At 38.1% G+C, this 14,053-nt stretch overlaps 1 non-coding gene across 1 annotated transcript; it reads right to left on the bottom strand.

The window, feature by feature from the left end:
- Nucleotides 1-10,400: 10,400 nt before the first annotated feature.
- TRNAY-AUA lies at nucleotides 10,401-10,472 on the bottom strand. Its single transcript has one exon. It is a non-coding gene; the product is annotated as a tRNA-Tyr (tRNA).
- Between the last annotated feature and the right edge of the window lie 3,581 nt (nucleotides 10,473-14,053).

Here is a 14,053-nt window from a genome sequence, read left to right as displayed (position 1 = left end):
TGGAATTCTCCAGGCAAGAATACTGGAGTGGTTAGCCATTCCCTCCTGCAGCGGATCTTGCCAACCCAAAGATGGAGCCCTGCATCTCCTGCATTGCAGGCAGATTCTTTACTGACTGAACCACCAAGAATTCGCCTGCAATGCAGGAGACCCTGGTTCAATCCCTGAATCGACAAGATCCCCTGGAGAAGGAAATGGCAACCCACCCCAGTATTCTTGTCTGGGAAATTCCATGAGAAGTGGAGCCTGGCAGGCTATAGTCCATGGAGTCTCAAAGAGTAGACACGACTTAGTGACTAAACCGCCATCAGGCATAGTGCTGAAGTAACCATAAGTGATAAGTAAACAATAAGCAATCAGGTGAGTGTGGTGTGTTCCCCTACACCTGTATTTATAACAGTATGTGGTAGCCCAGATTTGGTCAATAGGCTGTTTTTTGTTGACCCGTGTTCCTACATTTCATGCATTAAATGTCATTTGTATAAATATACTCTTACTGAGATGTCTTGGTCATTTTTAATTTCCAAAACCTTCTACTTCTCTATGAGGTCTCTCCTGGTCTCCTCTCTATCTGCTCTGCTGTATCAACCCCTGTCCTCTATACTGGCCCCATGTAAATGTGGTTTTTCAAAATTACATATCACTTTAGGAAACTAATATGTGCATGTATGTGATTAAGTTTTTTGTTTTCAACTGTGGTTATTCAGCACAGTATCTGCTATAGTACTGAACATAATGCATTATTCATGGTTTAAGATAATGTGGTTCAATGTAATATATGTGTGTGTGTTATTTTTCTAATGTATCTTCCATTGTGCCGATCTGGGAATTTTGTACAGGAAGTTACATGCTGAGATTGTATCTACACAATACCAAAACCTCTAGATTAAAAGTAAAACATCCAGTCAACTGTGACGTTGTTTCCAAGTATCTACAGGCTTGGCAATGGGAAAGGGAAATGTTTAGATGATGGATGTTGCTTTTCACTTTCCATCTGGCTATTTTGGCTTCATGTAGACAGAGCCTCTGACAGTCAGCATTGATGATAAAATGATTTCAGGTTTTAGATTTGGTTTTAAGCCCACCCACAGGGAGGTAAACAGATTAGTTTGAAGAAGAAAAACTGTTGAATGTCTAATTACATCTATGCTTTCAGCCAAGAGAAATCTCTGAGGGTTGATGATCTGCATTTACATCTCCCCAGACTGTAATACTATCCTGTTTCATGGAAGAGCATTTGCTTGGAAAGATCCCCAGTTCAATTACCCAGATATATCAGGAATTTCCAATAAGGCTCATGCCAGTCTGGTGCCCCACATCCACTGTAGTCAAAACCAAGAATTAACTGGCTGGATTTCTCTGTTTTTTTTTTTTAATGAAAGCTTTAGGATTTAATTGGAAGGAACATGGTGATGATGGGATTTAAGTTGATGTGTTTTAGGTTCATTTAAAAGGGTTTTGAATTTTGCTTTCTGGAGAAGCCAGTGGAAATAAGAGGTAGAATATCAAGGGTACTACGTATAAATCATAAAACAAATCCCCTTAAAATATTTATAAAACTATGAAAAACAGTTTTTGTTTCAGAATGATGATGCAGCAAAGAATCATCAAAGTTAAAATCTCTGTGAACTGTCAGTCAATTATAGGGTGTTTTGGATGACATACACCCCCTTACTCACATACACCTTCAACATACATACACATACACACACACACAGAAGAGGGTAAAAGTCATTCTTACTGAAATATTTTTATGTTGTTATTGTTTAGCAGCTAAGTCGTATCCAACTCTTTGAGAACCCATGGACTGTAACCAGCCAGGCTCCTCTGTTCATGGGATTTCCCAGGCAAGAATACTGGCGTGGGTTGGGATCTTCCCAAATCAGGGATAGAACCCAGGTCTCCTACATTGGTAGAGAGACCAATCTAATCTCCTACATTAGATTCTTTCCTACTGAGGCACTTGGTAGACCCCAAAATATTTGTATATGCACAAACAAAAATGCATAAACTCACATAGATCTAAATACCACACTTGAGCTAATTTAAATGAATGAAAATGTCATCCTCTCTGTTAATATTTGTTTGTTTATAGTCTTTATCAAATACAGAATATTTTTTGGCAAGATACTGATCTTAAAATCACATTTACTTTTAAACAGTAATTTAACAGTTAAATACTTTGGAATTAGTGATTTGATCATTTGTTTTGGATATTGAAAACATGCAATTTTCATCCATGCTGATAGAAATATGTGAGTCAGCTATTTTTAGCCTTCCTAATAGTCTTAATCTTTTGTCTCATACCTCCAGAGAGTCATAAACAAGAAGCTCTTATCTTGATTTATGAAGCCAAGATACATTATTGCATAATGGATATGGTTGAGAATACTTTGTAACAGTGCTAATAATATCTTACAAGTAAAATATGTGTAATTGGCACTAATAAGTAATAATAAATTATTCATTTTAATGTTAGTGATTGTGGAATTTGGACTCTGCAAAGACAAGTGAATATAATTTAAGAGTTCTTCTCAAAGTTCATTTATTTGCTATCTTATTTGCCAGTATATTATTTCAGATAGGTAGATATAAATAGATGGAGAGGTAGATGTAGAAATAGACAATGAGACTCTACTTCCTATTTGTATATCATAAATAAAATGGTTACTCAACAATAATAAGATTAACATGGATACTTAGGACTATTTTAAAATTCAGGACGGGCTCTAAACTTAATCGTCAATTGTAGATATACCTACATGGCTATCAACAACACTAAACCACTTTGTTTTTACGGTAACTTATCAGGCAAAGCTTTTATTATATGTTCAATAGTATAACTATACTCAGTTACCAGTTTTGCATGGGGTAGCATTGGATGGCATATTTTCTTCATATGGCTCATGTGGTAGCAAATAACATAGAACAACTGTGAGTGATTTAACTCTAATCAGAATTTAGTATCTCATATAGCAAGATTTGAAATAGGATAACTTTGAGGTCAAAGCATTATTTGGGGCTTCCGTGGTAACTTAGCTGGTGAAGAATCTGCCTGGAATGTGGGAGACCCAGGTTTGAGCCGTGGGCTGGGAAGATTCCCCTGGAGGAGGGGATGGCTATCCAATCCAGTATTCTTACCTGGAGAATTCCATGGACAGGGGAGCCTGGGGGGCTAGAGTCCATGAAGTCACAAAGAGTCAGACATGATTGAGTAACTAATACATAAGAATTACATAAGAACAGATTAAACCAGCAACGTGAAGATACATTCAAGGACTAAAGTTTCTATAGGCTCTTCATCTTTTTGTTTAAGGGACATGTGGGGCAACATCAAGTGTTCACTTCTCCAGACATCTTCTCAGCCCAGTGGTTGAACCCAGGCCTCCCATATTGCAAGTGATTCTTTACCATCTGAGCCTAGACAGCATGTTAAAAAGCAGAGACATTACTTTGCCGACAGAGGTCCGTATAGTCAAAGCTATGGTTTTTCCAATAGTTGTGTATGCATGTGAGAGATGTACCCTAAGGAAGGTTGAGAGCTGAAGAATTGATGCTTGTGAGCTGTGGTTTTGGAGACGACTCTTTTGAGAGTCCCTCGGACTTGAAGTAGATCAAACCAGTGAGTCCTAAAGGAAATCAGTCCTGAATATTCATTGGAAGGACTGGTGCTGAAGTTGAAACTCCAATACTTTGGCCACCTGATGTGAAGAGCTGACTCATTAGAAAAGAACCTGATGCTGGGAAAGATTGAAGGCAGGAGGAGAAGGGGACGACAGAGGATGAGATGGTTGGGTGGCATCACTGACTCAATGCACATGAGTTTGAGCAAGCTCCGGGAGATGGTGAAGGACAGGGAAGCCTGGCATGCTGCAGTCCGTGGGGTCTCAATGAGTCAGGCATGACTGAGCAACTAAACAACATATTTTCATTATCAGTTCTCCCAGTTGGCTAGCTCCTCTTATAAGCTACAAATTCTAGATAGTACTTCTCACATATCAATACCCAGACGTTATGAAAATTATGCAAGATTAGACAGCAATAAGCCCCCTTGTGTTTGACTTTGATTTGGAAAGCATAGTTACGTCATCCACACACTTATCCATGTCTTTTGTGGCAGTGTACTATGAAAGATGATCTCAGAATCATGGAGTCTGTGAAGTTTCTAATAGCTGACTTGAAAAATTGGGTTTTTCTATACTTCAATCCCTTTGTCATAAAAATAAATAATTGCGTACTTCACAGAGTTCTTCTGAATATAAAGTCAATAATTATGTAAGACAGCGTGGCACAATGTAGAACAAACTTATAATAGGCAGTGCTATATTTAATAAAACAAACAAACAAACAAACAAAAACTAATAAATTTTACATAATGTTTTTCCTTATTTGCTTTTTGTTTAATAAATTAATATTTTAACAAAAGTCATTCTAGATAAGCCCAGACTCCAAATTTCCTGGGATTTTACTGACTTCCATAATGTCCAGAGTTTCTATAAAAGTATCATCATTAGGGTTAGTTTTTCATTCTTCCCAAATCTTAGCCTCATTTTTAGCACATATCAGATATACAAACTCAGTAGAAATTCTATCCAGTGTTCCTCATTCAGTGCTATATTGTGGGAATACCCAGGCCATATTGACTATTTTTTCCCTTCGATTTCTCTATGATTTATTGTTGTTGAAATATTGTTTTTTCCCCTGTCCCAAAGCTAACACTAAGATTAGTGACAAATATTTCATTTATGGAAATTTCCATACTTACCTTGATGTCCACATCTCCTATATCAGATAATCACTACATCTTTTTTCCTTTTTTCATTCTTTCTAAGGATTTTTTTCTACAGTAGATTCTTGCCAACATCTTTTGATATTCACCAGATTTGACTTAATACTATTTTATATATCAGTTAGTCAGTCAGTTAAAGTGCTCTCTCATGTCCAACGCTTTGTGACCCCATGGACTGCAGCATGCCAGCCCTCCCTGTCCATCACCAACTCCTGGAGTTTACTTAAACTCATGTCCATTGAGTCAGTGATGCCATCTAACTATCTCATCTTCTGTCAATCTCTTCTCCTCCCCACTTCAATCTTTCCCAGGATCAGGGTCTTTTCAAATGAGTCAGTTCTTTGCATCAGGTGGCCAAAGTATTGGAGTTTCAGCTTCAGCATCAGTCCTTCCAATGAATATTCAGGACTGATCTCCTTTAGGATGGACTGGTTGGATCTCCTTGCAGTCCAAGGGACTCTTAAGAGTCTTCTCCAACATGACAGTTCAAAAGCAATAATTCTTCAGAGCTCAGCTTTCTCTAAAGGCCAATCTCACATCCATACATGACAAATGGTAAAAATAGGTTTGACTAGATGGACCTTTGTTGGCAAAGTAATGTCTCTGCTTTTTAATATGCTGTCTAGATTAGTCATAACTTTTCATCCAATGAGCAAGTGTCTTTTAATTTCATGGCTGAAGTCACCATTTGCAATGATTTTGGAGTCTAAAATATAAAGTCTGTCACTGTTTACACTGTCATGAAGTGATGGGACCAGATGCCATGATGTTTGTTTTCTGAATGTTGTTTTAAGCCAACTTTTGTACTCTCCTCTTTCACTTTCATCAAGAGGCTCTTTAGTTCTTCCTCACTTTCTGCAATAAGGGTAGTGCCATCTGCATATCTGAAGTTATTGATATTTCTCCCGGCAATCTTGATTCCAGCTTGTGCTTCTTCCAGCCCAGCATTTCTCATGATGTACTCTGCGTACAAGCTAAATAAGCAGGGTGACAATATACAGCCTTGACGTATTCCTTTCCCTATTTGGAACCAGTGTGCTGTTCCACATCCAATTCTAACTGTTGCTTCCTGATCTGCATACAGATTTCTCAAGAGGAAGGTCAGGTAGTCTGGTATTACCATTTCTTGAAGAATTTTCCACAGTTTTTTGTAATCAACACAGTCAAAGGCTTTGGCATAGTCAATAAAGCAGAAGTAGATGTTTTTCTAGGATTCTCTCGCTTCCTCAATGATCCAGTGGATGTTGGCAATTTGACCTCTGGTTCCTCTGCCATTTCTAAACCCAGCTTGAACATCTGGAAGTTTACAGTTTATGTACTGTTGAAGCCTGGCTTAGAGAATTTTGAGCATTACTTTGCTAGTGTGTGAGATGAGTGCAAGTGTGTGGTGGTTTGAACATTCCTTGGCATTGCCTTTCTTTGGGATTGGAATGAAAACTGACCTCTTCCAGTCCTGTGGCCACTGCTGAGTTTTCCAAATTTGCTGGCATATTGAGTGCAGCCCTTTCACAGCATCATCCTTTAGGATTTGAAATAGTCCAACTGGAATTCCATCACCTCCACTAGCTTTGTTTATAGTGATGCTTCCTAAGGCCCACTTGACTTCACATTCCAGGTTAACTGGCTCTAGGTGAGTGATCACACCATCGTGATTATCTGGGTTGTGAAGATTTTTTTTGTATAGTTCTTCGATGTATTCTTGCCACCTCTTGTTAATATCATCTGCTTCTATTAGGTCCATACCATTTCTGTCCTTTTTTGTGCCCATCTTTGCATGAAATGTTCCCTTGGTATCTCTAATTTTCTTAAAGAAATCTCTAGCCTTTCCTATTTTATTGTTTTCCTCTATTTTTTTTTTGCATTGACCACTGAGGAAGGCTTTCTTATCTCTCCTGGCTATTCTTTGGAACTCTGCATTCAAATGGGAATATATTTCCTTTTCTCCTTTGCCTTTCACTTCTTTTCTTTTCTCAGCCATCTGTAAGGCCTCTTCAGACAACCATTTTGCCTTTTTTCATTTCTTTTTCTTGGGGTTGGTCTGGATCCCTCTCTCCTATACAGTGTCATGAACCTCCGTCCATAGTTCTTCAGGCACTCTGTCTATCAGATCTAATCCCTTGAGTCTATTTCTCACTTCCACTGTATAGTCATAAGGGATTTGATTTAGGTCATACCTGAATGGTCTAGTGGTTTTCCCTACGTTTTTCAATTTAAGTCTGAATTTGGCTATAAGGAATTCATGATCTGAGCCACAGTCAGTTCCCAGTCTTATTTTTGCTGATTGTATAGAGCTTCTCCATCTTTGGCTGCAAAGAATATAATCAATCTGATTTTGGTATTGATCATCCAGTGACGTCCACGTGTAGAGTCTTCTCTAGTGCTGGAAGAAGGTATTTTCTATGACCAGTGCTTCTTTTGGCAAAAGTTTATTAACATTTGCCCTGCTGCATTCTGTACTCAAAGGCCAAATTTGCCTGTTATTTCAGGTGTTTCTTGACTTCCTACTTTTGCATTCCAGTCCCCTGTAATGAAAAGGACATCTTTTTTGGGTGCTGGTTCTGAAAGATCTTGTAGGTCTTTATAGAACCATTCAACTTCAGCTTTTTCCACATTACTGGTTGGGGCATAGACTTGGATTACCATGATATTGAATGGTTTGCCTTGGAAATGAACAGAGATCATTCTGTCATTTTTGACATTGCATCCAAGCACTGCATTTTGGACTCTTTTTTTGACTGTGATGGCTACCCCATCTCTTCAAAGGGATTGTTGCCCACAGTAGTAGATGTAATGGTCATCTGAGTTAAATTCACCCATTCCATTCCATTTTAGTTTGCTGATTCCTAAAATGTTGACATTCACTCTTGCCATCTCCTGCTTGACCATTTCCAATTTGCCTTGATTCATGGACCTAACATTCCAGGTTCCTATGCAATACTGCTCTTTACAGCATCGGACTTTGCTTCCATCACCAGTCATATCGAAAACTGGGTGGTGTTTTTCTTTGATTATGTCTGTTCATTCTTTCTGGACTTATTTCTCCACTGATCTCCAGTAGCACATTGGGCACCTACCAACCTGGGGCGTTCATCTTTCAGTGTCCTGTCTTTTTGCCTTTGCATACTGCTCATGGGGTTCTCAAGGCAAGAATACTGAAGTGGTTTGCCATTCTCTTCTTCAGTGGATCATGTTTTTTCAGAAATCTCCACTATGGCTCATCCATCTTGGGTGGCCCTACATGGCATGGTTCATAGTTTATAAATATAAATATATATTTTATAAATATAGCACTTATATATTTTTTGGCTATGCTGGGTTTTTGTTGTGGCACACAGACTCAGTAGTTGCAACATGCAGTCTCAGTAGTTGTGGTGCTCAGGCTTAGTCGCCCCAAGGCATGTGGCATCTTAGTTCCCTGACCAGGGATCAAACTCACATCCCTTACATTGAAAGGCAGATTCCTAACCACCAGGGAAGTTCCTTAATACTATTTTAAGTGATGTTCTTTAGTTTCATTGGTCACTGTCTCTCACTTTTATGTAATTTTTTCAAACTATTTGTATAGTACTACTCTTAGAATCAAATGAGAGAACTGTATATATCTTCAATGGATCAGAAGTAGGGATGATCCATGAGAAGGTACTCCTGGAGCTATTGATTTTGCTCATAGAACACACTCCTGGTCTGCAATTTCCTGCCCAGTCACCCCAAACCAACTTTAGGACATATAGGTGTCTCTCTTTCCTACCTCCATGTTCCTAGTATCAGATAATATCTCTGACATATAAAATTCTTGTACTAAGTGTTAGTCAGGGAGAACTCTTTGCAGGTAATGAACAGAGCTATTATGTATAAGGTAGGATGATCACCTATGCTTAAAAAATGCTTGCTGCTCTGTTAGAAAAATCCATGAGTTAGAGTTATGAAGAAGGCTTGAGTCTTAGGTCTCAGGCTGGGAGCTTTAGGGTGAGTCTCAGGGGCTGGGAACTTTGGGGTGGCCCTTCCCAGGCTGTACAATGGAAACATGAGACTTTAATTCTGGGAACCTGGCCTTCCATGTCATTGAAATATATATTTGTTAAGATTATAGGTGAAACCAGTAGTATTTTGTGATTTTGATTTATAACAATTGAATACTGAAATGGTAGTATATTGGGTCTGCATTTGTATTATTTCCTGGGCTTCAGAAATGTGAAGTGCAGGCCTGCTTATATGTTCTGATTCATTTGCCTATAAGGATTTTCAAATTTCAATGAGTATGTTCTTCACTGGCCTATATTTAACATATTTTCCTTCCCATGAGGCATCACTGTGTCATCATGAATAGCAAAGACACTTGAACCAGACTGCATGCATTCAAGCCCAGTTGTGGGAATTCCCTCAACACTCTGTGTCTCATTTTTCCATCTATAAAAGATGATGATAATTGTACCTATTACATAGAACCCTTCAAAGTGTAAATGAGATTATTACTCACTTAGAATAGTACTTCGGACATGGTAAGTTCTATGTAAATTTTAGTTTTTCTCATTGAATGATTTATTCCTTAACTTTAAGCTCTGATGTGTGTGTGTTTTTTTTTTTAATTATTTCTTTTTATTTGGCTATTCAAGGCCTTGGGGCACACAGGATCTTTAGTTAAGGCATGTGGAATCTAGCTCCCTGGCCAGGGATCGAACCCAGGCCCCTTTCATTGGGAGCTTGGAATGTTAGCCACTGGACCACCAGGTAAACCCCTCAACTCTGGTGTTTTTAAGTGAATGTTGGAAAGGCATGGTTAACCTTTTCACGTTTGTAGTTCTTGTTGCTTGAAGTTTTATCTAACTGTATTCTTTTATTGAGAAAATTAACATGTAATCTTAAAGGGAATAAGCATAAAGTTAAGACCTTTCTCTGTCTCAAAAGATTAAAATATCAAACAGAATTCATGGGACTACAATAACTACAAAAGGAAAATAAACGATAGGTGAAAGATTGTCTAGTGTAAGCTCTAAGAGCTAGAAGAGTTAAGAGAAAAGCAAGGGTTTAGAGGATACATCTTTGTAAGGCATGTGGTTTGAGAAGAGGCAAAGACGAGCAAGAGATAAGGAAGGAAAGGGAGAAAGAAAAAAATTTCCTTTGTTCAGGCTTTTGAGTCTCTACATGCAGTTTCAGTCACTGGAACCTTATTATTTCACGTTCAATTTAGTAAAATCCAATTTACTCACCTTAACTCCAGGTTTCCTTTATTTTTTCACTGCTGTCCTTACTCATTTGTGCCTGCAAAGAAAATATAAACTTTCCAACTCTAGCCCATTTTTTCTCCCACTGAAATGTAGTATAAAATACTGAGTTTAGGCAGTTGGCAAAATTTGTGAGAAGTTACATCAGGCTCACTAAATTTTTAATAGTTAAAAGAGATTACAATAACTGCTCTTTCAAGTATGGTTGCACATAAATAGGAAACCTTAAATGGCAGTAATATCTTAATCTTGAAGAAAGTGAAAGTGAAGTCACTCAGTCGTGTCTGACTCTGCGTCTCCATGGACTGTAGCCTACTAGGCTACTTCGTCCATGGGATTTTCCAGGCAAGAGTACTGGAGTGGGTTGCCATTTCCTTCTCCAGAGGATTTTCCCGACCCAGGGATCGAACCTGGGTCTCCTGCATTATAGGCAGACGCTTTACCGTCTGAACCACCAGGGAAGTCAGTGGCTTGAATAAACAAATAAACCTTGAATAAACAAATGTCTAATGTTAGACTATTAATTTAATACTGGAAACCATCATGAATAGCATAAGACAAATTAAACCACATAAGCAACTTCCCACTTTGTTTCTATTTAACACCAAGCCATGGATATAGATTTGTTCTACAGATTTAACTCTATTTTTGAAGACGTGCTGAAGAGGACCCCAATTCTGGAGGAAATACTGTATTAATACAGATAGATATGTATTGCCTCTGAACTTGTGTTGAACAATTTAGATTATCCACCCCCTGCCCCTGCAAAAATTCCACAGCACTGACCTTTATCAAATAGAGACTATAATTTAGGCTATATTTTAGGGGAAAGTCTGTCTACAGATATTTCTCTGATATTTGGGGACGATGTTAACAGAATAAGTACTAACATTTTCTCAAACATCACTTTCATATAAAAATGGTGTTATTGGAGGAATCAACCTGCCTGACTTCAGACTCTACTACAAAGCCACAGTCATCAAGACAGTATGGTACTGGCACAAAGACAGAAATATAGATCAATGGAACAGAAGAGAAAGCCCAGAGATAAATCCACGAACTTATGGACACCTTATCTTTGACAAAGGAGGCAAGGATATACAATGGAAAAAAGACAACCTCTTTAACAAGTGGTGCTGGGAAAACTGGTCAACCACTTGTAAAAGAATGAAACTAGAACACTTTCTAACACCATACACAAAAATAAACTCAAAATGGATTAAAGATCTAAATGTAAGACCAGAAACTATAAAACTCCTAGAGGAGAACATAGGCAAAACACTCTCCGACATAAATCACAGCAAGATCCTCTATGACCCACCTCCCAGAATATTGGAAATAAAAGCAAAACTAAACAAATGGGACCTAATGAAACTTAAAAGCTTTTGCACAACAAAGGAAACTATAAGTAAGGTGAAAAGACAGCCCTCAGATTGGGAGAAAAATAATAGCAAATGAAGAAACAAACAAAGGATTAATCTCAAAAATATACAAGCAACTCCTGAAGCTCAATTCCAGAAAAATAAATGACCCAATCAAAAAATGGGCCAAAGAACTAAACAGACATTTCTCCAAAGAAGACATACAGATGGCTAACAAACACAGAAAAGATGCTCAACATCACTCATTATCAGAGAAATGCAAATCAAAACCACAATGAGGTACCATTACACGCCAGTCAGGATGGCTGCTATCCAAAAGTCTACAAGCAATAAATGCTGGAGAGGGTGTGGAGAAAAGGGAACCCTCTTACACTGTTGGTGGGAATGCAAACTAGTACAGCCACTATGGAGAACAGTGGGGAGATTTCTTAAAAAACTGGAAATAGAACTGCCATATGACCCAGCAATCCCACTTCTGGGCATACACACTGAGGAAACCAGATCTGAAAGAGACACGTGCACCCCAATGTTCATCGCAGCACTGTTTATAATAGCCAGGACATGGAAGCAACCTAGATGCCCATCAGCAGATGAATGGATAAGGAAGCTGTGGTACATATACCCCATGGAATATTACTCAGCCATTAAAAAGAATTCATTTGAACCAGTTCTAATGAGATGGATGAAACTGGAGCCCATTATACAGAGTGAAGTAAGCCAGAAAGATAAAGAACATTACAGCATACTAACACATATATATGGAATTTAGAAAGATGGTAACGACAACCCTTTATGCAAAACAGAAAAAGAGACACAGAAGTACAGAACAGACTTTGAACTCTGTGGGAGAAGGTGAGGGTGGGATGTTGTGAAAGAACAGCATGTATATTATCTATGGTGAAACAGATCACCAGCCTAGGTGGGATGCATGAGACAAGTGCTCGGGCCTGGTGCACTGGGAAGTCCCAGAGGAATCGGGTGGAGAGGGAGGTGGGAGGGGGGATCAGGATGTAAATCTATTGCTGATTCATGTCAATGTATGACAAAACCCACTGAAAAAAAAAATGGTGTTATTAATTATTGAACTGGACAGGCATGAAGAAGTAAAAGAAATTCCCAATAAGATTAAGTAGCAGAACTTAAAGTATCACAATTCAAAAGTGGGGAAAACTCTGAGATCATCAAGTCAAATATAGAAAAATATATATTTTCATGCATTGACATTTTGAATTTGTTTATTATCTCTAAAATTCATTACTTCATATTTTTGAGGTTTGTGTTTCATGGCCTTGGATCCCAAAGCTTCATCACCTCATTTTACCTTAAAAATATAACATTATACAATATGCTTCAAATATCTTCAAAGTTAATCTTTTTATTAGTTTCATAGAAAAACACAGCGCATTTAAAGGACATAGGGATTTCCATATATCTGTAAGGTTAATGCAGAGTTTGTTTAACCTGCCCTGGGACAGTGCTGGTTCAGTTTTGTGTTATTTTAGTCTTTATCGAGTTACTCTGGAATATGTATAGTAGGAAAATTTAATACCAAGTGTGCATACATTAAAGTGATTAAATTATGCTGATATACAACCAATTTAAATTGATAAATAGGTGCTTTCTGGAAATGGGTTATACAGTTGGTAACCTTTAAATCTTTCCACCTATTAGCAGGCAATTTGCATGTCTTCTAAAGAAACCCCTCTTGAATTCTCTCTTCTCTTCCTGATGACTGAAATGTGTATGCAATTATTAGAAAGAAAGTGTCTAAAATTAAATACCTACCAGGACATTTAGGTAACCCAAATAAGTTATATATGCCAAGTGGGGATTACTTGAATCAAATAAAACATGACCCCACTTAAGCGGAATGCAATATTCAGCTCCAGATATGTTTTGCCTTTTGAAAATGCAATCTAGAACGTGGCAAATATTTCAGATTTTTAAGGGAAACCAGAAATCTAGAGTGACCTTCACGCTTGATTATAGTGCTTGATACTACCAAAGGAACGCACTACTTTAAGTAAAATATATGGTGTTTGTGGAACTCCTTTCTCTCTGTAATGGCCTTTTTAATGAGCTTAAATGCTTTGTAGTCCACCCAAATGAATTAAGACCTAAAGATGTACATGTCCCGAGATAGTACAGAACTCCCTTACCTATTCTGCTTAGTCTCTTTGGAACCTCTCTAACTGGCGGTTTCACAAACAGCATCGTCATGTTGCGTAACATCTTCATGTTGTTTAAGTCCTTTGCCAAAACTAAGGACAACTTTAAGGCACATGCCATATTCAATGTGCATATTTTATCCTGAGGTTCTCCAAATATGTCCAATCGTGAGAGTCACCTGTGTAGCTTATTAAAAATTCTTTATTCAAAGGGCCCCTTGGATTGATTCAATTGGTCTAGAATAGGGTTGGCAAACTATAGCTTTCCAACTAAATCCAGACCGCACCCTGTTTTTGCAGATAAGTTTTATTGAAACACAGCCACATCCATCTTCCCTGTTGTTTATGGTTGCTTTCTGTTACAGTGGCAACATGAAGAATTTGCAAAAGGGATCATGTGGCCCACAGTGTAGAAGACTTCCATTATCTGGCACTTTACAGAAAATGTTTGCTGACCTGTGGTCAGCAAGATCTAGGAACCTGAATATCTTA

Source organism: Cervus canadensis, chromosome 9, assembly GCF_019320065.1.
Source record: "Cervus canadensis isolate Bull #8, Minnesota chromosome 9, ASM1932006v1, whole genome shotgun sequence".
Taxonomy (NCBI): Eukaryota; Metazoa; Chordata; class Mammalia; order Artiodactyla; family Cervidae; genus Cervus; species Cervus canadensis.
Note: the sequence above shows the minus strand (reverse complement) of the source record. Positions and strands in the feature narration are given on the sequence as shown.